The 27,028-nt window shown below is 43.3% G+C and overlaps 1 protein-coding gene across 1 annotated transcript in view; it reads left to right on the forward strand.

Annotated features, from left to right (window-relative positions):
- The first annotated feature begins 12,299 nt into the window (after positions 1-12,299).
- The window catches only part of CSRNP2 (cysteine and serine rich nuclear protein 2), a 41,844-nt gene continuing 27,115 nt past the window's right edge, over positions 12,300-27,028 (forward strand). Inside the window, exon 1 of the mRNA XM_072991073.2 lies at positions 12,300-12,430. The gene's annotated coding sequence lies outside the window, so the exon portion shown is untranslated. The remainder of the gene's footprint in view (positions 12,431-27,028) is intronic.

The raw sequence follows: 27,028 nt of genomic DNA on the forward strand, positions 1-27,028 counted from the left end.
CATGGCTGTGGATCTCTTATTCTGTTGTGAATTCTTGGACTACAGAGCATGGCAATTTGTTAGCCATCAGAAACCATACAGAGGCATTTGGTGCCTTTCTTCCTTGGGAAATGTGAATTAAGTTTCATCTTTTAATGTCTCATTTTATAGCCACAACATTTTGTAATTCTCATGCTGACCTGCTATGTTTAGGACCAGTGGGCTATTATGTTTACAGTGCCAGTGGTTTAGGACCGAAAATTACATTTTGAACCTTTTCTCTAGTCAAACAAGTACAGTATGCTTTCATAAACTTGCTTCATCCTAATTTTGTTTTCACATGTAAAAGATCTCCTGATGTTTTACCCACATCACATGAGTACAAATGGTATGATTGGCTCCAAATGGAGCTGCTGATATATAAGGAAGTACTGAGAAAAACAGTTCCCAAGAATCATCCTCCCCAATATGTTTTGTTCTTTAAAAAGTATCTCAAATATATGGGACGTTATTTTTCCTGTTAGTTAGCCACTACTCTGCAAAACTGTAGTAAATAGATGATATTTATTTATTTTATTTATTTATTTTATTTATATCCCGCCTATCTAGTCAATAGACCACTCTAGGTGATATACTTTATTTGCTTAGCAATTGCAGCAGAAATATTTTTCAAACATTTATGAAAGCTTTGCTGAGACAGCAAAATGTTCCCTTGGTTAAATGTTTTAAGGAACATTTAACATTCACAGTAGGTACAAAGTAACTGCTAAATTAAAAATTCTTCCAGCAAATAGTTTTGCTATGCTTTCATATACTCTAAAACGGATTATCCAGGCCAATGAGAGAAAGCTGCATAATTCTGGTCTATTTTGAACACTAAGTGGGCCAGCATCTCCTTTATTGCATTGTATGGATGTCATTTAGAGAGCCTGTATATGTGACTCAGACGTACTAGCAAAAACCTCTTGCTCGAACAATGAATTTACACAGACTTTGTTATATGCTGTGAACCCTGTGACTCAGGGTTGAAGCCAAGCCAAGGCTTCTCGCGAATATTTCTGGTTCCTTTTTTGAATGTTCAACTTTCATTATGCATTTGTTGTACCATTGACTCTTACAAGGATACGAGACAAAAATGTGTAGGCAAAGTGAGTGCAAAACAAGTATAGTGGATGGCAATGAGCTTTACTCCCCTACATTTTAATAAACCATTTAATAGGTTATGTATAAATGTATTAGACTATAAATGCTCTGATTGGTTCCTTTGACTTAGGCCTTTCCACGCTTGTCTTTGGCTCTAGATAGGTCTTATGTGCCCTCCTCAGGTTGGAGAAACAACTTCAAGAAATAAGTCTCAAGCACTTCAACAACTAATATTTTTGAAGAAGAAACAGCATTGGCGTGGCGTGTTTGAAACATGACAAGAGACTTTACCTTGCTTATTGCAGATATGGGGGAATAGGAAAAGCAGTGGCAGGAAAACCTGTAGATGTACTTCTTAGGCAGGCTAAATCTCAGCTGTGGAGCACTGCTGAGGAAAAAGAAACAATTAAAATGGATTGTGTAGTACTCAGCCATGTGAGGCGTAGTATCCCAGCCTAACAATTCTTACACTTCTAAATTCTGTGTCCAATGTGTGTACTTAGAACCCATTGCTTTTGCATGTATTATAATCGCTGGTATAACTCCAGCTGAGATTTATGCCAGTGGGCGTAACTAACAGGATTCTGGCTCAGGACGTATTTTATTTTTATTTATTTATTTATTATTTGATTTCTACTCCTCCCCACTAGACAGAGTCTACTCGGGGCAGCTTACAAACAAGTATAAAACATAAAAATACAATCAAATAGAATCATCAAAATATATATACAGTGGACCCTCTACTTACGGAATTAATCTGTATTGGAACGGTGGCTGCAAGCTCAAAAAGTCTGTCGGTTGAGTCTCCATTGACCTACAATGCATTGAATACTGATTAATCTCGTAACCGGCTGTTTTTGTTCCATTTTTGTTCCATTTTGTTTTTGTTTTTCTGGTCTGTAGGTCGATTCTCCGGCTGCAAGTCGAACCTAAATTTTGCGGCCAGAGAAGTCTGTAACTCGAAAAGTTTGTAAGTCGAGCCGTCTGTAAGTCGAGGGTCCACTGTAAAACAATTGCATAATTAAATCAGCAAATTAGAAGATCAAGATGGAGGAAAAAAACTAAAGAGAAAAGAAAATCAAGTGTTGACTCGAGGGAAGGCCTGCCTGAAAAGCCAGGTCTTTAAATGATTCTTAAAACAAGGGTGCCAGGGTGATTTCCGGCAGCAAGGTGTTCCATAGTCGAGGGGCCACTGCCGAGAAGGCCTCGTTTCTTGTTCTTTCTTTCCGGGCCTCTCGGCGTTAGGCCCCTCAGCTGTCTTCCCTGGCTAAAACGAGTGACTCGGGTAAATACATCTAGGTGGGAGAAGGCGTTCTGCCATGTATTGAGGTCCTAAACTGTTTAGGGCTTTATAAGTCATAACACTTTGAAATGGATGCAGAAATGAATAGGAAGCCAATGCAAGGTGGCCAGGGTGGGAGAGATGTGCTGGTATTTTCTCCTCCCAGTGAGAAGTCTGGCCGCCGCATTTTGTGCCATTTGAAGTTTCCGCAACAACCCCAAAGGTAGCCCCACGTTGACTGCATTACAGTGGTCAAATCTTGAGATTACGAGTGCATGGACCAGAATGGTGAGTGCCCCAACATCAAGATAGGGATGCAGTTGGGCAATCCGCCGCAGATGGAAATAGGTGGAGCGGACCACCTGGGTTTCCATGGTGAGCGCCGGGTCCAGATGTACTCCCAAGCTGCGAACTTCACTCTTCACGGTGAGAGTCACCCCCCCGAAAGAGAGGGAGTTTCCCAAACCGCAGATGGAGGGGCCACCCACCCTCAGGACCTCCGTCCTGCCTGGGTTCAGCCTCAGCCCATTCTCCTGCATCCACCGCAGTACAGCCTCAGTACAGGCTCAGTTGATTTCATGGCTTGGGTTCAGCAATGACTTGGAATTCTTATTTTGGCCTATCTGATGGCAAGTTAAACCATGTTGAAACAGGAATGGCATGTAGAATGCTGGGGTTGCAGTGAAGAAAGGCATCCCAAAGAGAAGGGAGATTTAAAGCATTGTTTATTTATTGTTCTTCCAAGTTTGTAGGAGTTGTGCATTCATAAATTCTTCTAGCTTTTTTTTAGTAGTAATCTCACTTATCCCCCCTGGGAGGTGGCTTCATGTTCAAACTTTCTTCTACGTACTATGCATAGCAATTTATTTTCTATGACATGCTGTAAACATAGAATGTGCCTGATTCATTCATAGCTGCCTTACCAGCTCTTTCAGACATGTTAAAGCTGGCAGTTTACTAATTAAGGGAATCCTGTTTTACTAGGGGCAGAATGTGTGAAGAAATTGAGTGTTGCTTTAATGAAAACTAAACTCCTTCTGAGTACACAGCAGATTAAATGGTTCAGTCAGGACCCTACAGAACACAATCAACTTCAAGTCTCCCTCAGTAAACCACTCCTTATTGCTAGCTTACCTCAGTTGGTACTTACTGTCTCAATGCATTCACTCAGAGACTGCTAATGAGAAAGAATACAATGCTTCTGTTTACTTAGAATTCTTCATAATGAAAACAAATATATTGTATACAAATGTTAACAATTCACATCACTGAGCATAACTGATTAACTAGCTTCATTACCGACTATCTGGTTGGTTACATAGCTGACCGAACATATCACTCTTAACTGTCTCCAGGCTCCATACCGACACTGACAGACGCATGACTAACTGTAAAAAGGCAGGAAAAGAATTTGAGGTAAAAAGAGACCAATTGGCTGCTACTAAACCAATTATCATTCACTGCTGCCTAGAAAAAATCCTCCCACCTAGAAACTCCTTTAAAGCATTATATGTAGGTTGCAATATGTCCAACAATTTTTGCAGGGAAGCATTCCGAATTAAGAGAGAAGATACATGTTGCATGAGCAGGTGATGAAAATCTACATTTGAGCATCAAAGCTTGTTCCTAAAAAGAAGGGGTTGCACGGAATGCCTGAACTTGGCAGTTCCCCCTAGCTCTGTAGAACAATGGGGAGGCTTGAATGGAAGAAGTAAGAATTTTGCCTTCACCTTATCCCATTTGAAGTTGATAAAGAGCCTATCCACATGTTTGCTTCTGTTTAAGAGAAGGGTTATTGGATTCTCTAGTTAATCCCTTCCCCTTCCTTTCCATTCAGGGTGGGTTTTTTTTAATTGCTTGGGGAAATTTTTTAAATTGCAGGCCTGTTTTTTCCAGATGTTATCACCATCTGTTCTTTTGAACAAATGCAGGTCTTATGGGGGCATGTACAATTAGAAATCCCCCTGGCATTAGTTGTGATGTCAGCTGTGGGAGCGTTGTCTTCCGCACAGAGCAGGGCTACCTGTGGCTGCCTCTCTAAATGGGGGGGGGGGGAGTTCTCCTTCCCTTCCCCAGCACAGCTGCCTCTCACTCTTTGTTTTATGCCTGGCAGGATCAATATAATACAGTTTTTTTTAAAAAAGGGTTAGGGATTAAAATTTTTAAGTTGTTCTTTAAACTACACATTTTTTTCTCCATATTGGGAAGAAACTAACATCCCTTTCTTCACAGAATGGAAACTTCTACTACCAAATCAGGCAATATCAACCTCAAGAAGGAAACAGAGCAGAGGTGGAGACTGGGGAGAATGAGAAGGGCATGAAGTGGAAAAGGGGAAGAAGGGAGCGAGGGGACATTTTGTGTGGAAACTCTACCTGGATTACCTTGAAGGAAAACTTGACTTCAGGTCTGAGAGTTTGGCATTAGTAAATCTGGAGCGATGGGGCAAAGGGACTACAGTTTCAACTTGTATCAGTCTCAAACAATGGCTTGTCTGGATCAGCTCTAAGAATTAAGAAGTGGGATCAATTAATGTGATGTTTCCAAAAAGCTACTGTATGCAGCCACTGATGGTGCTGCTGCAGATGCATACAGTATGATGGTGTGAGTGGAAGACCTGAAATCCCCTACTCATGCTGAAGTGTTGCTCATTATTGGGCCAAAATTATCTGCCACATCTGTTAATGCTACTATGGTGCTTTTGACATTAACAAAGAGAGAAATACACTAAATTATTAAGCTACTGGATATTTCCCCACATCATAATACACATTTACTGGGCACTGCATAGAGGCCATTGGCATCAGAGTAGATTAGGCATCCTTCAGTCTCAAGAGACTATGTTAACGTGCTCTGAATAGAGGTCTTGGAATAGCGTCTAGTGTGGCTGAGAGTGACAATCCCTTCCACACTGAAGACAAATACAATCTGTCCCTTGTCCAGCTCCCTGGTTTTGCTGCCTTTGGGACTGCCTCTTTGCCTCGGCCTGCTGGACAAGGGTCTCTTCAAATTGGGAGAGGCCGTGATGCACCGCCTCCCTCTAGGCTGAACGCTCAGATGTCAAGGTTTCCCATCTGTTGAGGTCCATTCCTAAGGCCTTCAGATCCCGCTTGCAGATGTCCTTGTACGTATCACAGCTATGGTCTCCCTCTGGGGCAATTTCCCTGTACTAATTCTCCATGCAGGAAATCTTTTGGAATCTGACCGTCAGCCATTCCCATGACATGCCATCATAACATGGCAGCAGAGTTGGTGCACAAAAGACAGGTGGGCTTCAGTGAACCTATACGTACAGCAGTATAAGACAGTTGTTGAATAGTATAAATATGAACTGGAGAGTTATTTCAGACCGCAGGGTGCTCAGCCTGTCTTAGAAGTGGTTTCTCAAATGCGGTTGATGATTCTTCCTGTTAAAATCAAGCGGATGACCTTAACATAATCTGTAGCTGAAGTTGTCATAGGAGCCCTGTTTGAATCTGCTTTATGTCAGTAAAATGAAGGTGCATTTTGCTAATTTCAGGATTTCCTAACCGCTTGTCTATACATTTGTGAAATTCAATTTAGGTCCGCTTCATTTACAGTGGATTTAATTTTTCCAGAACTCCACTTGGGCAGAAGCATTGTACTGTACATGAAACAGGTACACTAAAAATTCTGGAAACAATTTATAGAGACTCTGAGCAAACTGATATTTTTGTTAAAAAAATCCTCAGGTGTCCTCCAGTAAGGAGGATTAAACACAACATTTTAAAATCAGATAATAGGTTGGAGTCAATGCTTTGAGGGCTCCTGCAACCCTACATATTTAGTTTTTTTTTAAAAAAAAAAATTCGCCACTAGAGGGCACAAAGGTCCTTTTTCAGTTTAAAATCTGCCTTGGATTTCTGTTCTCCACGGTGTCTCCAGGGAAAAGAACCAGCCTCTGTCTGGCCTTGGGCAAGCTGCACAGTCCCAGGGCTCCCCTACAAGAAGGGAATGCTCAGCCCCTATTGCGTATTCTCTACCTAGGAAATCCTGAAAACGGTTGCCATGAGTCAGAATGGACTTGATGGGACATGATTATTACTATTTAGTCAAAGTTATGTCTTCTTTCCAGTTAACAAAAAAGATTGGATCAACCTTTTCAGGACATAGTTATGTTAATGCTTTTAAAAACAATCCAATTGATTTTTGGTCACAGTCCTCTTCCTTAAGACATGCCCTTGAGTCGCTGGTAAATCTGAAAATGATACTTGGCCCTGCTGTGATTGCCCACTGACGCTAGTTTTCTCTCTTCTGAAATTCAAAAGCTATAAAAGGATAATGGTTGTCAGCTAACCTCGTTTTAAAAATTTAATCCCACAGGCTGATTCCAGACTCATGGTCCTAGAACATTTTAATAAAGGCACTGTGGGGAAAAAACTGCTCACGACATGATACGGAAGGGGGAAATTGTATTTTTAAAATTCAAATCTGATTTTTTTAAAATGTTAATTTTAAAATTTAAATTGGATTTAACAAAATAAAATACTTTTTGGGGGGAAAAATCTATCCCAAACAAAACCACAAACATCAGCATAGCTTTAACAAAAAAGAAGAAAGACTAAAACTCAACAAAGCCTGGCTCCCAGCACTGAAAAATACAGCCTACAAAAAGGTCAATGAACTCTACCCAGTCACAAGGACCGGTGATCACTGCACACAAAAGACTAGCTAACAACACCCATCAATCACAGTGACATATCATCTCCCCCCTTATCACAACAATACACACATAACAAAAAACACCCCGATCACCATAATCACCCAATCTCCTGAAAACGAAAAAAGCTGATCCCACAGATACAAATAGTCAACTGTCCCACACCCTACAACAGAACACAGATAGAGTTCTAGCTCCTGTCCTCTGAAGATCTCGGCCACAGAGATTGGCAAAACGTTAGGAGGAAAAACCTCCAGAACACGGCCAAACATCCCAAAAAACTCACAACAATCATCGGATCCTGGCAATGAAAGCCTTTGAGACTACAACTGCCCATGCCTTAATACTGGGCTTTATATGCACTTTCCTTTGCATCCTACACAAATTGACCTTTTGCTGATGAAGTTATTTCTGTTAGATGACACGTCCTGTTAGGTGAAATTTATCTTATCTAGAGCAGCGTTTCTCAACCTTGGGGCTGCGACCCAGTGTTTTCAGGGGTGAGTCGCGGGTCGCTTTATATGTTGTTGCAGCCCTTCTTAAAGAGTTTCTTCCTTCACCTTTCAAAGAGGGATATTAAAGTTAGCATGTATGTGCATGTATGAGAAACAGGCCATTTGGGGAAGAAAGAAGCCTCTGCTTTCTGAGAAGTGATGACTCTACCCCATTAAAAATGCATTTTCTGTGTGTGTGTGCTTGATTTTTATAAAAAGGGGTCATGCATCAAAAAAAGTTGGGAACCACTGATCTAGAGTATGATAGTGGGGCTGCTGTTTACTCCACAGACCCCTACACTGAAATCAGAAAAGACCCTTGTGTGTACAGACATTGGCAGATCTTGCCTTAAACCTCTTGTCCTTGAGAGAGAGCGTCAATGTTACAGCTATTCAGGGAGTGCCTCTAGAAGATAATAGTTTTCCCCACAGTACATCCATTTTTCTTTCCCTGCCACTCCATCCAGTGGTGAGCAGAAACATTGCACTGCCAGAAGTGTGGAGCGTTCCAGCTCCTAAGGGCTGTGAAGGGAGTTTAATGCCTTAAGCACTGATGTGTGGAAATTTAACCTTGGAGAAAGACTGTGAACATAATTTAAAATGGGAACACGGGACTGCTCCATCTACCTTTCTTTAGTCATGAAGCTCAGAGTAGCCCACATAGGAAATTAGTCAGTCAGCAAATAACCAGACCCAAATCTGCTTAACATCAATAAAATGGCTACACTTAGCCTTCAGCCACAGCACAGTCCTATGCACTATTTTATTCAGGAGTCAGCCCCTTTAGTGATCCTTGGAGGTAGGGGGCTTAGGGTTGTATCCTTAACATGTATTCAGAACAGCTTAAATAAAAGGATTTATTCATTAATCCTGCCTTTAAAAGCCAGTAGGATTTTTTTTTTTTACATTTCTCTTTTCTCCAGTCTTTCTGTCCTGACAGGCCTCTGTTTGAGACATGCAAAATTAAGTTAATACTGTTTAGTATAGTCTTAGCTGGAGTGTTCCAGTGATTGAGCATCGTAATTCATAGATATATTCAGTCAAACAGGAAAAAAAATATTTCAGGGTTGGTGCTGGCAAGAATTTATTTTGTTTGTTTTCATTTTGCTTATTTGTTTGGTATTGTGTGTTGTGGTTTCATGAGCTACAAGTTAGCTTTCACATTGTCATCTGTATCTTTGCAATTTGATGAGACCTGCCAGTTGTACTTCAACTGAAAGTCAAAAGCATATTAACCAAGTCTGCTTTTCAGTTATGTCTGGAAAGAGGTCTGCTTTGTGAAATACAGATTTCACAAAGGATTTTGTGACAGCCCCAATGCTTGATTTCTCTTGTAAGAAGAAATGACGTTCTGGGTTCTTGAATCTGACATAACCTCAATATTTAAGCAAACAATGAAATTCCTCACTCAAATTCTTTCTATTATTATAGCTGTGACACTTTGCCTGCATCAAAAACACCTCTCAGATTGCTGTATACCTGCTCTGTTTACATTAGGGAAAGCTAGTCTTTAAAGAGTTGTATAACAGCTTGACTATCTTTTGTTGGGTACCTATATGTTATCATTTTGCAACAAGTTAATGAAAAGAAGAAGAATGAGGACTGGCTAAAGCAAGAGTAAAAGGTGAGAGAAACAGTCAGAATCCTAAAGACAACCTTTTCAGTGGCATGAACAAAGAGAAGTATTTTAATCTTCATTGCAAAGAAATAGAAGATGTCAACTAAGAAGGAAAAAGAAGAAATGCCTTCATAAGGGAAATGCAAATGAAGAAGACAGATGCTGAAAGAGCAACAGGGAAATCGGACCAGGAGACCATAAAGAGAAGATGGAAGTGATCTGATGAAGACCTATACGAGAGAGATGCAAAGATGACAGATTCCTTGTGATTGAAGAACCAGCGGTTTTAGAATGTGAAGTGAAAGTAGCTCTCTAAGCACTTACGATAAATACTATATTGCCTGAAACAGATAGGATACCCACAGAGCTAATTGAAGCTACAGAGATCAAATCTATCAAAATTCCAACTAGGTTATGTCAACAAATATGGAAATCAAAATAATTTGACCTTCTTTCCTCCCTCCCTCCCTCCCTCCCTTTGTATCAGAATGTTGCACAATTTTAAATTATGAACACATATGGAATCTAGGAAAAACATAGGAAAAATTAAAATGTGAAGATAATTAGACTGTTTTTTTTACCAAAATCAGGCTATTTCAATAGCATTATCTTAGTCATTTGCTAGATCTTTTTTTTTTACATGTGGTGGGGAATAAATTGCATGGATGTAAATACTGTATTGACTGAATTTCTCCACAATCACAGAAAATTTGTCCTGTATCCAAGTAGCCCCATTTTACTTGGTTATTCTTTGATCTTCATACTCCACTTCAAAGTCCATTAAAAGACTTCCAGATGGTCCAGCTAGAGTCTTGTCCTGGTGGGAGACATTCTTCAGCATTCATCCATTCAGTACAGTGTGATTTTTTGTTCTGCAAAAAATATTAAACCAGAAGCAACCTGGCTTCTTCTGGTTTAATATTTAGAGCTTGAGATGTGCGCAGAAAACCTTTCCTCAGTTTTAGCTGTCATCTAGGGAAGCCATTCTCAACCTTTCTTTTTTTTTGGTTCTTTTCAAATTCCAGCCCCCAGTCAAACAGGGAAAACCTTGGGCTTTGTGCCAACAAGGATACAACACGAACAGACTAATATGTGACCCCCTTCAAATATGCCAGCCCCCACCCGTGGGGGCATATGTCCTTCATTGAGAATGGCTGGAGGGACTGGTGCCCCTGAAGTGGATGATTTTGGTGCTGTATTACCTTATTTTGTTCATTATTTGCTCATTATTCTTGACGTATTTCGGAGGAGCAATGCCAGCCAAATAACAGACTTTGTCAGTGGGTATAGGTTTCAGGCAGTAATAATCCTGTGTGATTAATTAAGAAATGCATCAATTTGTTTATATAAGTAATAAAAATAGATATAAATCAGCACATTCCAATCCAAAAGAATGGAGATGCCAAAGCCTGGAGTAAGTATAAGACCATCCCATTAATTTCCCATGCAAGCAAAGTAATGCTGAAGATTTTATTACAGATTCTTACCATATATGGAGCAAGACATGCCAACATACCGCTACTGGAGCATTATCAAAGAATTCCCAAAGAAAGTCAATTTGCACTTGATAAATTACAATAAAGCCTTTGATTATGTGATCATGAAAAATGATGAATCATTCAGAAAGAAATGGGTACATGATAGCTTTTGATTGTCCTGACATGAACGTATACTTTTAGACAAAAGGCTATTGTTATGACAGAATGTAGAGAAATAGAAATTTCCCATTGACAAATGTATCATAAGGATATATTTTAACCTGCCCATGTGTTCAGTGTGTGCACAGACTATCTCATATGGAAACCTGGCTTGGATAATGAACAAGGAAAAATGAAACATTTCTGAAGAATCATCAGTTAATTTTGGCCATGCAGAAGACACCATATTTCTGAAAGAAAATAGCACGGACATGAAATTATTACTGATGCAGATAAAAGAAAAAGGTGTCAAAGCAGCATTACAGTTGACCATTATCAAGACAATAATCATGACTACAGAATTACATAACTCTCCTGTTGATAATGAGGAAATAAAAATCAATAGAGATTTTCTGTACTGCCATTTAGTCATCAATCCACATAGAGATTGCAGATAAGAAATTGAAGACTTGGAAAGGCACCTGTGAAAGAACTAGAAAAGGTCTTCAAGAATAAGGATATGTGGCTGGAGGGGAGAAAGGGATTAAAATAATCCATACTATGATATTCCCAATTGCTATGCATGGAGATATGAAAGCTGTAGAGTGAAGAAAGCTGACAGGAAAAAATATAAATTCATTTGAAATGTGTCAGAGAAGAAATTTATAAATGCTGCAGTAGAAACACAAACAAATGGGCTCTAGATAAAATCAAGCCTGAACTCATATTAAAAGATTGGATAGAGGCAGATATGTCATGGGAAGACTCATCGGAAACGACAAGAATGCTAGCAGTCGAAGGCATCAGGGGCAGAGGAAGACTGAACATGAGATGGCCGGACTCAACGGGCTTCATAAAGGAGGTCATGAATGCCTGTTTTTGTTATACTGTATCCTTTCAAGTGCGTTCAGAGTGAGGGCAAGTCTAAAAAATAGGGCTTTCAGATTGCGTGGCTAGTTGTTCGAGGAATGGCTTGTGGTCGCCCGAAGAGCTTCCACGGCCGAGCTGGAATTTGCATCCCTGGGGAGGATCTTGGCAACGCAAGGAAAACGAAGCCACAAGCCCCGGAGAGCTCGCGCCCGCCTGCTTCTTTTTTTTCTCTTCCTCTAGCCTTGACTCCATTTCCCAGGGTGCTCTTTTCCCCCTCCGGAGACGCCTCTCCTCTTCCCTCTCCCCCCGCCTACAAGAGACTAGAGCGTGGCCCCACCCCCGGAGAGGCGACTGCATCTCCCACCATGCCACGCGCCAGCATGCGCCATTGTGAGGGCAACGAGGCGGAGGCGCGTCACGTGGTACGCGGTATAAAAAGGGGGGGACGCCGTACCGGCCGCCCTATTGTTATCGCCGCGCCAAGCCTTGAGGGGCAGGTGGTGCGTCCGGTCAGGGCTTGTTGCCTGCCAGAGCCGCCGCCGCCGGTTTCGCGCTCCCTCCCCTCCCTGCCTGAGGCACGGAGCTGCTGCGGCTGGGACACCATCCCCTCTGTTGGGGACCTCGGGCTTCGCCCTGCAGCCCCGGCCTGTGCAGAGGGAGGGGAGGAGGAGAAACCAACCGACCGGCGAACGGACGGACCCCCCCCCCCACGCACACACACACCCGGTGAGTGGCTCGGCTGGGCTGCCTTTGCAAGGGAGGGCGTGCCTTCTGAGAGGCGGGGCTCGGGGGCTTTTTGTGGACGGAGAAGGGAGCCTGGCAAGAAAAGGGTGAGAGGCTTGTTTCACGAAAAGTAGCCAGAGGTTTGGGCACAATAGGTTCTTCCCACCGTCATGTATCTGTAGGAGAAGGATGACATTTTAATGGGGGAGGGTCTTCCTACTCCTCTGTCCCTCCCTCAAGCAAATGCTTGCTCATGAGGTGCGGGGGGGGTGTTCTTTACGCTGCAGAGCTATGTGTGGGTGGGGATGTCTTTTTAAATATATATATATGTATATATAACGATCTTGACGGCCTACCGTAGTTTTGGGATGGAAGGTGACACCTGAGCGATGTGTCCTTCCACAAGGTGGGATTGTTATTCCCTTTCCCTCCATCTCACCTCCCACCTTTATTTCTTTTCTGATCTCCCGTCTTCACAGAAGTCTTGACCCTAATCAAGAAAAAGGCCTTATGTGTACGTCTGAACCAGAGATGGTCAATTCTGGAAGGAGTTACTTTTACTCCTTGTACCAATCTGCTACTGGAGTTCAACTTGTCTCAGAGGTGCAGCTAACCTTAGTATGTTTTCTCACTTTCTAAGGCGTTGTCTTGCTTAGAGTCTTACCCTAGTGTAGATTTGTAGCTATCTGAGGATAACGTTGGGACTTAACCAGCTGTAAACTAATGCAGTACATGCCCAAGATGGCTCACCTGAGGAGGGGAGATGCTTTCTTAAAGATCCTTTTCCCCCCTTGTGCAGGCTATTTGAATGTTGTACCTGGATATTATGTTGTGTGGGGCACTGCATCATTGGGATTGAAATAGGTCCCAGTTATGTGGGCCCTGGTGATATTTTAGTGTGTGAAAGTTCTTTTAGGATATGTTTTTAGATAATTTTGTCTAGTTGAGTAGACAAAGATGGGCTTGTCTTTCTTAATCTTGTGGTTCAGAGCCAAGGAATTTTATTACAATGTTAATACATCAGACTAGAGATTATGGATGGTATGTTCTGGCATTTGCAGGGCAGTCTCTCTACATTGATGTAATTCAGAGTGACTCACAAGAGGCAGTGTTTTGACAGAAACATTTTATCCTCAGAGTAGGTAGGAAGTGACTTGTCTTGTCAGGAGGGGGCTGAGATGCTTTTCAGAACTTGATATTAAGAAATAGCATGTTTACAATTGGTAGAAACCCTAAAAATAGAGCATTAAAATTTCCTAGTGTCAAATTCAGCAGATACTTAATGGCAATCTGTATGCCAGCTCCCAGTTATTCTGAGAGGGTCTTTCACTTCTAACATGTCTTTTCTAAAAATAACCTCTGCTTTTTGTCAGATTATCTGCTTCTCCATGATCTGCCTTTGGAGTCATGTGGGAGATAACTTATTGCATATTTGTACTAAATCAGGAGATCATAAAACATGATTTTGTTTTATTTAGCTGCTTTTACTTCCTTTGTGTATTGTGGTACATTAAGGTTCACCTGTTTTTGTTCAGTGGGATGCTGTGAAGGATAGTTTGATCTGCACATGTTGATGAGGCCTGAAACCTGCCTTCTAAAATTCAGTTGTGTTAATCTAGCAAAGTCAACTGACCCATTATGTAAGTGTACCTGTTCATATTGGAGCAAAGTATTTCATAAATGTGCATTGGTCTGGGAAGGTAAATTGTATGTATTCATGTGAAAAATATAAAGAGCATACCAGGTTAAGATGAACAAATGTTAATGGCCATACAAAGCACAGCATAATCGGCAGAACATTGCACAGAAGACAGTGGTGCAGCCAACCAAAATATATAATCAAGTGTCCACCATGATCAGTTGGCCTCAGTAGTCAGTCACTGTTGGTGGCTGCCTCAAGTGTCTCCTCTCCTTTTCATCCTTTCCTGTGTGCAAGGATCTCTGGGAGGAAACAGATGAGATGTATTTCTTGCATTGTGTTGAAGATACTCAGATGAGGTGAGATTCTCTCTTCAGTGATTCTGAAGTACTAGAAGCCTGGTGCAAGATGATTTAATGACACCAGATTTCCCCTGTATTCCAGGGTTCCTGGTAAAATTTCTTACTTCATCCTGAGCTTCAGAAAGTGGAAGACAATCTCACTGCTTCTAACAGTCTCCTAAATTCCATTCAAGTGTTAGAAGATAATCCTCTGGAATTCAGGGTAGAGACTGGTTGGGGAGTCAATAACTGCATGCCGTGCTTTAGAAATATATGGAAGTAGCTAGTGGAGGGTCGCTGATTAAAATTGCTCAACTCAACGTGGAATAACAGAACTTAAAGGAGTGGTTGTACATCTCCTGCATGGCATAAAGTGGGAGACTAGCTCACCATTGCTGTATTTGGTGTTGCATGAAGTCTGGGAGGATTCTCTTGTCTGGTGCATAAATGCTTTTGACAGGGAAGAGATTCCTGGTCACCAATGGCAACCAACTTGTTAAACCCTGTTGAAAGTAGTGAGAGTGTGCCTCACTGTTTGAGTGTTGTTCAGCTTTGCTTGCGCTACTGCCTCCAGGTTCTCATTTTCAAGCAGTGATTTAAGAAAAGAACCATGTTTAGGTTGAATTTGTAAAACATTCATTGTCCTCTTTACATAACCTTTTGTGCCTGTCATTTATAGTGATGGTGTGTCTGCCTTCGTCTGTCCAGAGAATCTTTCTATAGTCTTATTCTTCAGCGTTTGACATGTTCTCATATGCACATAAACTGTAAAAAGTTAATAAGCAGGTATAAATGTGTGGTCTTTGGTTGTATTATCAGCTGATATGAGATTTACTTGAAAATATATTGGAGTTTGAACAGATTCATGTCTTCTTTGGATCAGGTCCAGTGATGTTATAGAGCAATATCGCCTGTGCTGTTCTGCTGCATCCACTACACCTGGAACGAAGGGCACACTCCATACACTCACACAACCAGCTGTGAAGCACTATGGATCCCTCTGGAGTTAGGTTTTGGGCAGTGTGAAGGATTGCAGGGACAAAGGGAGGGGGATCTGTCACAAATGCCAGCAAAATATTTGATTTTTATGACTTTTCTGTGACTGCTAACTTTTCAGAGTCCTTGAAGTAATGAAAGTCTATTACAGTCAAAACATGAGGGACAAGATAAATGGTTTAAATTCAACTTGAATACTTCTTCCTTACATTTAGGAAGATGTATTTTGCACTCACTCAGAGAATGCCACATAGCATATCTGCATTTATGTGAATTCAGGCCTCATTTTCCTCCTTCATTGTTATCAACAGCAGAAGCCATTTTATGTGGTTGAGAAGTAATCTGTTCCATACCTATGCTACAGCATACCCATTGCTAGCATTGTTGGAGAATGAAATATCTGAATTACCTGTCATTCCTTGTAAATTTTCAAGAAAATGAGAACTTGCCAATGCAGAGTGTTTGACTGTTCCTACTCGTTCAAGGAGTGCACGAAAGGTCTTGAAGGCATTTTAACCCAATAAATCAGTCAAGCATTCAAACTTGGAAGAGGGAAGAAACATGAGGCCAGATTTGCACACCATTTTAAATACAGTAGATAAATGATATTGCTCTCCTACCTTTCTTCCAAGGAGCCCAAGGTGGTGTACATGGTTCATGTTTTTTGATTTAGCCTCAGAGCTATCCTGTGAGATAAGATAGGTTGAGAAACTGCAATTTCTTCAAGGTCACCCTGAGAACTTCACAACTGAATTGAGATTTGAACTCTTCTGTCCCAAATCTTTACCCAGCTGGCATCCTGATCAGCCCTTGCTGAAATGAGTGAAAGAAAACTGCAGTCTTGATTTTTCTGTGAGCTCACTTAATGGGCTTTGCAGACATTTAACTGACCTGTATTCTGGATCACTGTGACACAGCAGTCTGATGATTATTGAAGTCTTTGACTTCTGCCTAAGAAACTGTCTCTTGTGATTTAATTGAATTAAATCGGAAACTGCAGAAAGATATGTTGACTGGTTTTATATTCTCTGATGTGTTGGTTTAAGGAACTGCCTGCATGTGTTGCTTTGTGCTTTCCTTCATAATGTTTTTCAGGGAAATACAGTGGTACCCCGCTTGATGATTACCCCACTTCACAGAAAAATCGGTTCACAATGAGGTTTTTGCGATCACTATTGCAATCACAAAATGATGATTGAATGGGGAAAATCCGCTTCACAACGATCAAAAACAGCTGATTGTCGGGTTTCAAAATGGCCACCCTTTGTTTTCCGGACCTATTTCTGGAAGACAGCAACCGAAAATGGCTTCCCCAATGAAGGATCTTCGCTGGATGATGAGGCATTTTGTCCATTGGAATGCATTGAACCGGTTTTCAATGCATTTCAATGGGTTTTTTCTTTCGCTTGACGACAATATCACTTAACAGTGATTTTAACGGAACGGATTATTGTTGTCAAGTGGGGCACCACTGTATAAAAAACTGCAATTGGGTGTACTTTCCAAACAACAAATGATTGATGGTTGCTGTAGGTTTTTCGGGCTGTTTGGCCATGTTCTGAAGATTTTTCTTCCTAAGACTTTGCCAGTCTCTGGCTGGCATCTTCAGATCACTGCACACAAAAGACTAACTAACACCACCCATCAGTCACAGTGACAGATCCTCTCCCACCTCTTATCACAACAATATACCCATAACAAAAAAAACACTGTGATTGCCATAATCACCCAATCTCCTGAAAAGGACAAAAAGCTGATCCCAGAGCTACAAATATTTATTTTATTTTATTTAATTTATATGCCGCCCACACTATCCAAAGGTCTCTGGGCGGCTTACAACAACAATTAAAATACAATAAAAATAAGACAATTAAAATACATACTCTAAAAATTGCCATCAGGAACCACAGTTAATATTTCAATTAAAAGCCGCCTGGAACAGGAAGGTTTTGACCTGGCACTGAAATGTCATCAGCATTGGTGCCAGATGAATCTTAATTGGGAGGGCTTTCCAGTCTGGGGGCAGCTGCTGAAAAGGCCCTTTGCCTACAAGCCCTCCCTCTTATCTCCTTGAGGGACGGCTCTTTCAAAAGGGCCCCCTGGCTAGATCTTAACTGCTGGGTAGGTTCATATGGAAGGAGGCTGTCCTTCAGGTATCCAGGGCCCAAGCTGTTTAGGGCTTTATATGTCAAAACAAGCACGTTGAATTGGGTCCAGGCAGTAACTGGTAGCCAATGTAATTTAAACAGAATCGGCCTGATGTGTTCCCTGGCGGCCCCACCACTCACCAGCCACCCAGCTCAATTCTGGACCAGTTGCAGTCATCGGACTGTCTTCACAGGCAGCACCACGTAGAGCACATTGAAGTAATCTCTGCGAGATGTTTCCAGTACGTGTGTAACTGTCATGAGACACTGCTTATCCAGGTAGGGTTGTAGCTGGTATAATTTTCACAGTTGAAGGAAGGCGCCCCTAGCCACTGAGTCTGAGTTTGCCTGTCCTGCCTCAGCGGCTTATCAGCCAAGGAGGCAGGGCAGGGAAGCCTGTGCTCCTGCCAGGGACTGGATGAACAGCCAAAGAGGAGGAGAGGAGAACACACCAGCTGTTGTGTAGGAAATCCACCCTAGGAGGCAGGAGAAGGGAGTTCTCATCACCTTTGGTGCCATGTATACAAATCAGCACAAACCTCTGAACTGAGGTTCATGCCCATCTCTAGTCGTATGGATAGGGAGAAGACTTGCTGGCCTTTGTCAAAATGCTGCTGAATTGGGGCATGCCTATAGATGCTTACTTTTCCAATAGTCTTCTGTAGCAAAATTCTGAGGAAATAGCTCATGTGTGTCGAATACTTACAGAATACTCCTTTCCCATGCCCGAAGTTTGTGAGCATTTCTCTTGTGAAAAGCTGATTTGTGGTAATCAGTATTTTGGCAGTATTTATTTATTTATTTGATTGATTGATTGATTGATTGATACCCCGCCCATCTGGCCTATAAGACCACTCTAGGCAGCTTCCAATATAATGTAAACAATAAAATAATACAGAATTACATAAATCATACTATGACAAATACAATACAAAGATAAAATAGAAAATAAATAAAGGGAGAATAAACAGAAAATCACCCTTGCTGGTTAGTCTGGTATATAGAGAAGTGTGTGTGTGTGGGGTTCCATTTCCTGTCAAAAAATGTGGCTTCAGATTTCCCAGAAGGACAGCTTGGCAAGTGTGTGCTTATGGCAATCTAACAAACATAGTCATCTATAAAATGGGAGCAATTTTTTTTAATATTTTATTTTTTAAAAATATTTTTATTTTAAAAAATATTTTATTTCAATGGAGTTTTTTATTTCGCTTTACGATGTTTTCGCTTAACAGCGATTTTCCTGGAATGGATTATTGTCGTTAAGCGAGGCACCAGTGTAATAGTAATAACATGGGAATGTGTGTTTCATTCAGCATGGTAAGTGTAGAACAGTTGCAATCTCTGTTCCACCAAGTCTTCTGCTGACATCATTTTACACTAGTCCAGTTAGTTTCTCTGCACTGGTGATACCAACATCATTTCTTCTGCATAGGTAAGATCACTTTTTGAGATTCAGGAATTCTTGTTGAGCAGATTTCATTGCAGATCAGTAGGAAACCATGAAGTGTATGGAAGTTAGAGTTTGAATAGCTTTTCACCCATCTACCCCATAACAACTGTTGATGTCTCTGGTAGCTATTTAAACAACATCTGTTTAGAAGTATGTGTGTATGTGGTGTGTGTTCCATCCTGTTTAAGAGCTCAGGTTAGCTTTCAATAAGGATCAATGCTACTTTTTAAAAAACAAAAACCACTTTTCCTTGAAGAATGTTGTAGAATCCCAAAACTGTGTTTTTCAGAATGCAGACAGAATTTGCGCTGGAGTCTGTCTATTGGGCACCTCCATGCAGAGCTTGTGGATGTCAATACTGTATGGTGGGGAAGACTCAGCTGGCTTGGCTCTCCTATTCCAGCAGAAATTCCTTTCAGCTTGCTCTTTGTGCTGTTTGAGAACACTTTTACAGTGGTGCCTCCACTTACAAACGTCCCTACTTACGACCATTTCGAGTTACGACGAGCTCTGGCTGCAAAATTTTGCTTGTACTTGCGACCGGAGCTTCCACTTACGAACAGAAAAAGGCAGAGAAAAAAGTTGGGCAGTTCAAATTTTTAACTGTAGGTGGTGATGGGGCTGCCTCTTTGTAGCACTTTCTCCCCAGCAGTTAGAGAGTGTGGGGCTTGGGACTGCCTCCTTCTGCTTCTGAGAGCGGTGTGTGTGTGCTTGCAGGGAGGCTTTGGGCTGCCTTGTAAGGTAAGGTGCTCTTTTCTGCTTTTTAAAAACTGTTCTGGGTGTTTTTGCAGCATGGTTTTGAGCTGGGGGGGGTTATGTTTCTGTGCTGTAATGGGTCTTGGGGGTTTGTTTGTTTTTTGTTTCCCTCTCATTTCCAATGGGGATTTTTGTTGCTTTCTGGAATGTTTTTCCCCATTTCCGATGGGTCTTGGGGCCTTTGGTTGCTTTTTTGAGGTTTATTCCCTCATTTCTGATGGGTCTTGGCGGTTTGTTTTTGTTCCCCCAATTTCTGATGGATTTTGGGGGGTTTGGTTACTTCTTGGGGTTCCCCCCATTTCCAATGGGTCCTGCATGCTTCCCTTGCTTTTTCCTTTGTTCTGTTTGCATTTTCAACCCGCCCCCTTTGTTCTCTGTGCATTTCCGATCTGCTCCGTTTGTTTTCTGTGCATTTCCAATGGGTCTTGCATGCTTGATTGATTCCCCCCCCCTTCGGCTGGAAGGGATTAATAATGTTTCCAATGAGTCTTGCAGTGATTTTTTTGGTGATTTTTTTCTTCAACCGGAATGGATTAATTGCATTTCAATGCATTCCTATGGGAAATGGTGCTTTTATTTACAGCCATTTCGAGTTACGTCCATCTTCTAGAACGGATTATGGTTGTAAGTGGAGGCAGCACTGTATTTGCTTAATTGAAGCATTTATTATCTTTAGCCAAAAATGTTGCCAGAGTGGTTTACGAATTTATGACAGCTCTTACCCGTGAACTTACAATATAAATTTAAAGCATGACAAACAAGAAATAAGTAGTAGAATTAAAAAGCAAGTCCAAATTACAGTTCTTGCACTGATCATCTAAAGTAAAACTGCTGAGGTAGCCTGCTACATTGACTACTCTTAAGTGATGATTCCAGGGAGGCAAGGTGCTTGCTCTTCCAGCACAGATAGTGGAATAAGGCTGTTTCTTCTTTAGAATGTTGCTTTGATTCTTTTCATGGGCTCCTCATGTGCCCTAACTTTTAAGGGATGTTCCTCTTTTTGAATATCTGGCTAACTGGTACCTGGCTCATAGTTATGCCCTTGCCTTAGGCAAGGGGTTCATCAGCCTGTGCATTTAATTTCTAATTCCCATTTTTTTTCAAGGGGGAATATAATTCCCACCTTCTGACAGTCCTTTGGTGGCTTCCAGAAGGCCTCTGTGGGAGGGCTTTTTGAGAGATGGTGATTTGCTCAAGATCACCCAAGGAAGCCCCATGCCCAAATGGAGATTTGAATCTGGTTCTCCCAGGTACTGGCACCGTACTAACACTACATGATACTACCTGGTGGGAGTAGCTCCTGCTTTGTGCGCATCGTTTTGAACAATGATAGCACTCAGGGGAAGAGTTGCCATTAAGGGACTAATGGGAAACATAATTCTATGGGTCTGCTTTAGCTAACTTGTCTCAATCTAATATTGCATGTGCAGCTGAAGCCATATTCTGTTTTTGGCAACAATTGACTTTACTTATTCAGCTCATTTTCACCTCCATCCCTGCAAATACTGCAGTCTTTTGCCCAGTTCCAGTTTTGGGATCAGAAAGCAGCATTTAGGATACTGTGTAAGAGAACTGTCACCTCTTGGCCTAGAATAGCATATTTATTTATTTATTTATTTATTTATTTATTTATTTATTTATTTTATTTCTATCCCGCCTATCTGGACATATTAGCCCACTCTAGGCGGCTTACAATAAAAGAAACAATATAATTTTAAAACATTGCACCTAGACTAAGATAGAAATCAAAGAAAGATATAAGAAAGGAAAAATCGTCAGGAGTTTTCTGTTGGGAAAGCCTGCCTATACATCAATGTTTTTAGTTGTTTCTTAAAAATGTCCAGCAAGGGAGCCGCGCAAATCTCAGGAGGTAAGTTGTTCCAGAGACGAGGAGCCACCGCCGAGAAGGCCCGATTTCTGGTCTTCTCCTTCCGGGCCTCTCTCGGCGTTAGGCTCCTCAGCCTCACCTCCTGGCTCGCACGAGTGACACGGGTAGATCTTGGTGGGAGAAGGCGTTCCACCAAGTATCGAGGTCCTAAACCGTTTAGGGCTTTATAGGTAAGCATCAACACTTTGAAGTCGATGCGGAATCGGATGGGCAGCCAATGCAGTGCGGCCAGAGTGGGCGAGATATGTTGGAATCTTCTCACTCCACTAAGTAATCTGGCCGCAGCATTCTGCACCACCTGTAGTTTCCGCAGCAACCTCAAAGGTAGCCCCACGTAGAGCGCATTACAGTGGTCTAATCTTGAGATTACGAGCGCATGCACCAAGGTAGTAAACGCCCCCACATCAAGGTAGGGTCGCAGCTGGGCTATCCGCCTAAGATGGAAAAAAGCAGTACGGACCACAGACGCCACCTGAGATTCCATAGTGAGCGCCGGGTCCAGATGGATCCCCAAGCTGCGGACCCCATCTCTGGCGGGCAGAGTCACACCCCCAAAAGTGAGGGAGTTTCCCAAGTCCCCAACTGTGGGAGCGCCCACCCTTAGTACCTCCGTCTTGTCCGGGTTCAGCCTCAGCCCGTTCTCCTGCATCCATTCCAATACGGTCCCCAGGCAACGCTGAAGGGACAGAACGGCATCTCCTGCAGTTGGAAAAAAGGAGATGTAGAGCTGCGTGTCATCCGCATATTGATGGCACATCGCTCCACACCCCCTGATGACCCGCCCCAGCGACCTCATATAGATGTTAAACAGCATTGGGGAGATGATCGACCCCTGTGGGACCCCACAATTGAGGCTCCACGGGGCCGAGACATTCTCCCCAAGCTGTACTCTCTGGGGGCGGTCCTCCAAGAAGGAACGGAGCCAGGCGAAAGCCTGGCCACCTATTCCCAACTCGGTGAGCCTCCCCAGGAGGATACCGTGGTCAATGGTATCAAAGGCCGCTGAGATATCGAGGAGGACCAGCAGAGACATTTTGCCCCTGTCGGCCTCCCTCAATAGGTCATCACACAGGGCGACCAATGGCGTTTCTGTTCCGTGGCGCGGCCTGAAGCCCGACTGGAATGGATCCAGGGCATCTGTTTCATCCAGGAACGCCTGAAGCTGATCGGCCACCACCCTCTCGACTACCTTGCTTAAGAAAGAAACATTGGCGACGGGCCTATAATTGCCAATTTCGTCCGCCGCCAAACTAGGTTTCTTTCTAATGGGCCTAATGAGTGTTTCCTTGAGGGCAGAGGGAAATCTGCCCTCAAGGAAAGACCGATTAATTATTACAGTAGCCCATTCCGTTGTTGAAGGCCTGGCTGCTTTGATTAGCCAGGCCGGGCAAGGATCCAAGGAGGAGGTGGTGGCACGACAGCGGTCAAGCGTCCTGGCGACAGTATCGGACGAAACAGGCTGAAAGGTATCAAAAATCACCGGACAAGACGGAGCGCTGGACATCTCAACTCGACTCACTGTATTCAAAAAAGGAGCGAGGTCCCGGCGGATGGCCTCCACTTTAGATTTAAAAAATGCTGCAAATTGGTCCGGTGTAAAACTAGGGGGAGGCCTATCACCCGGGCCAATTCCGGATAGGTCACGTACTACACGGAATAATTCCGCCTGCTGGTTAGACGCCTCGCTTATCCGGTTAGCGAGGTAAGTTCGACTGGCAGCCTTTACCTTAGCCTGGTAAAGGTTAGTAGCGACCTTAACAGCTATACGATTGAAACCCGTCGGGTCCTTTCTCCATTTGCGCTCTAGCCGTCTCCTGACCCGCTTCGACGCCCGGAGATCCTGGTTAAACCAGGGCGCCGGGCGATCTCTGCGGCGGAGAGGGTGTTTAGGCGCGATCGTGTCTACGGCACTAGCCGCGGCGGTGAACCAGCCGTCAACCAGTGCCTCGACAGGAGCGCCAGCCAGGTCAGCCATAACTCCTCTCATGGCATCCTGGAATCCAATCGGATCCAGTAGCCTTCGAGGGCGGACCATGACAATAGGTCCCTGCTCCCTGCGAGGGGGGAGAGCCATCTTGGTGACACATTTTATTAGGTGGTGATCCGACCACGACAAGGGAACCGACTCGAGGTCAGTCACCATCGGACCACTCTCACTCCCGTTGGTGGAAAAAACCAGGTCTAGTGTGTGGCCGCCCACGTGTGTAGGGCCATTGACATGCTGGGACATGTTCAAGAAGGCCATGGTCTCCAGGAACTCAAGAGCTGGTCCGGAAGCCTCTGCCCCCGCATGCATGTTGAAGTCCCCCAGGACCAATAGTCTCGGGGAACCCAGCAATGCCGCGGAGACAAAGTCCACCAGCTCCGGAAGGGAAATGGCTGGGTCGCGGGGAGCACGGTAACCCAGCAAGATCCCAATTCCGTCCCTAGCCCCAATCCACACGTGGAGGGCCTCAAGACCCGGCTTTACCACCGAGGAGCGCCTAACTACCTCTAGGGTAGACTTGTAAACGATAGCTACTCCCCCCCCGTCCCTCTAGTCTGCCCTGGTGTTGGACAGCATAACCGGGCGGGCAAATGAGAGCTAGGGGGGGACCCCCCTCTCCGCCAATCCATGTTTCGGTTATGCAAGCCAGGTCTGCATCTTCCTCCAGAATAAGATCGTAAATTAGCTGGCTTTTATTAGATACAGACCTGGCATTCAACAACACCAGGCGTAGAGTAGAGGGCTGGCTGGTCTGGCTACCTCGGTACTGGGGGTTGGTCTCCGTCTCAGAACAAGGAACAGCCTTTAAACATCTGTTCATAGTTCTTCTAACACGAGTAGGGACGGAGCCAAAGCCATATCGCCCTCTACCCGTAATCACAGAGATGTTTTGTGGCCCCTCGCTGGGAAGGCAGGCCCTCCATTCCATGACGAAAGGAAAAATAGAAGAAAAGGAAAGAGAAAAACTAATAACTTAATACAATTTAACAAATCAAAATTTTTACAATACAAAGACTAACTAAATACACCATTAAAAAAAACACACACACACATATAACAACAAATCAAACTTAGTAATAATTAAAGTAAAATGAAATAAAATAATCAAAAATAATACAATAAAATGGGGAAAAAAATACTAATGACAAAATAACACAGTTATCCCCCACATGTGCTCGAAGATTGCACTCTTCTACCCTGTAGCCTTGTCGTTGGACTCAATGGTGGGGCTAATTTATAGTTCTTACTCATGGGGAGAGGCTCACAGATCTTGGTTGTTAGTTCTGAGCCCACGTTGATATTAGTTCCGAGCCTGGGCAAAAGCGTCAAAAGCCAAGATGGTAAAGGCTTAGTCCCTGCCGTTCCCAACTTTGGAAAGTCAATTTGGGGAACACCTTTGTTAGATAAGAAACAGCAACAAGCGGGGTAGCCGAAAACAGAGGAAAGGGCCGCCAACATGGCGCCGGCTCGCAGGAGCTCCGGCGTCCTGGCGATCCCGCAGTTCCCCCAGGCTCCCAGGACAACGTTACGCTCTCCTGGCTCTGGTCGGCTCCGATCCCCCCGCTCCATCCACTCGTCGGGGATCCCGCCGGCCTCCGGTCACCAGTCAATCAGTCCCCCACAAGGAAACTACACCAAATCCTCCAGGGCCAAGCAGGGCTGCGCAAAGAACCTCCAGCCACGGACCGCTGTATTCAGGGCTCGGACTCCACTTGACTCCGTTCGCTCCAGTCACTCCCCAAGACCGGCCCCGTCGGGGAGAACAGCAGGACCTCCTGGCTCCCGGACCCCCCAGCAACAAGCTGGCTGCGGACCCCCGCGACTCCACACCTCCACAGCGCGTCTCGAGCCGCAGCCGCCTCACCTCCAGGGTCCAGCCAGCCTCAGTCCCACGCTCCGCGACTCTCCGCAACTCTCCCGGTAAGTTTTAGCACCGTCGGGAGACACCGGCTCCAGGCAAACAGGGGAAAAAGAGGGGGGACAAGAAAGGAGAAGAAGAAAAAAAAGAAAGAAAAAGAAAGTGGAAAAGAAGAGAGAAGAAGAGAGAAGAAGTCCCAAGCGGCGAGCTGGAGCGGCGAGAGAAAACGCTAGTCGCCCAGCGCCAGCGCCATCTTTCATGTTGGTCCGGTCCAACAGTAGCCAAGCTGTGATGTATTGGGGCAGGAGAGTGTACTTGTAGTGGTAACCTATGTTGCCTGAGGTATCTGCACTGGCTTGCAGTTCAGTCTTAGCTCAGTATAGCTGCTAGGTATTAGAAATGTTTCCATGATTTGAGATTGCTATGATGAACACTCTTACTCCGAGTAAAAATTAAAGATGTATTGGCACATGCAGCCAAAAAAAGGATTAAAATCTGGGATACATTGATGTACATATGAATTGCTTGCCTTCACTAGAGTCCGGATCCCACTTCCTTTTTGAGTTTGGAACGCCTGAGCAGTGATTGAAAGAGACTTCAGTTTTGCTTTCCACATCAGTCGTATCCAGTAAAAATGTGTGTCAGAATTGCCTGTCTGCAGGGCAATTGTAATAAGGCAGGGGTAGACTAGGCAAAGACAGAGGATGAGATGGTTGGACAGTATCATCGAAGCTGCCAACATGAATCTGACCCAACTCCGGGAGGGAGTGGAAGACAGGAGGGCCTGGCATGCTCTGGTCCATGGGGTCATGAAGAGTCGGACACAACTAAACAACAAGACTAGGTAAAATACCTTGCAACCTCTTTTGTGTGTAAGATACAGAGTTTTGGAGTTACAGGATTGGGCAGTAAGCAGAACCAAATCTTATTTCACGTGCTTTCCTCCCCTGCAGATAAATGCTTCCTTTAAGATTGTGTCTCTTTTTTCTCCATCTGTTTTTTTTAAGCTAAGGAGAGTTTCCTGATAGATTAGCCTTTATCCTTTCATCTGTCAGTCTCTTGCGGATGATACACAGTGAGAGAGTAGGTAGCATAGTAATTTGAATGCTTCTAATGCCAGTCCTTATAGGGATTGCTTCTTTACTGAAATTAAGGTTGTGACAGGAAGTTTGCATTTTTCTGCTGCTGTTCTTGGCTTGCTGCAAACTTTAGATGAAGCATTTAAATTTATATTCATGGTGATGTGTTCACAAATGTATTATTCTAGAAGGACCTTCCCTTTTAAATTGAATAGTGACATTGCAGAGAACTCAACTGTAATATGCCAGTCACATAAATATGCCCAGCGAGTCGCCTGTTTTATATCCTTGGTTTAGACAGGATTTTAGACTAGGAGTTATTTTAGAATGGAGATCATCTTATCATCCTTGACAGAGTGATTTTTAACTCAGTCTCAGAGTTTCCAGAATTATAGGAAGATTACAACAGCATAAGCATTGACGTGTCTGGTTCTAGACTACAGCATGAAAGCTACTGAGA

Source organism: Pogona vitticeps, chromosome 2 (assembly GCF_051106095.1).
Source record: "Pogona vitticeps strain Pit_001003342236 chromosome 2, PviZW2.1, whole genome shotgun sequence".
NCBI lineage: Eukaryota > Metazoa > Chordata > Lepidosauria > Squamata > Agamidae > Pogona > Pogona vitticeps.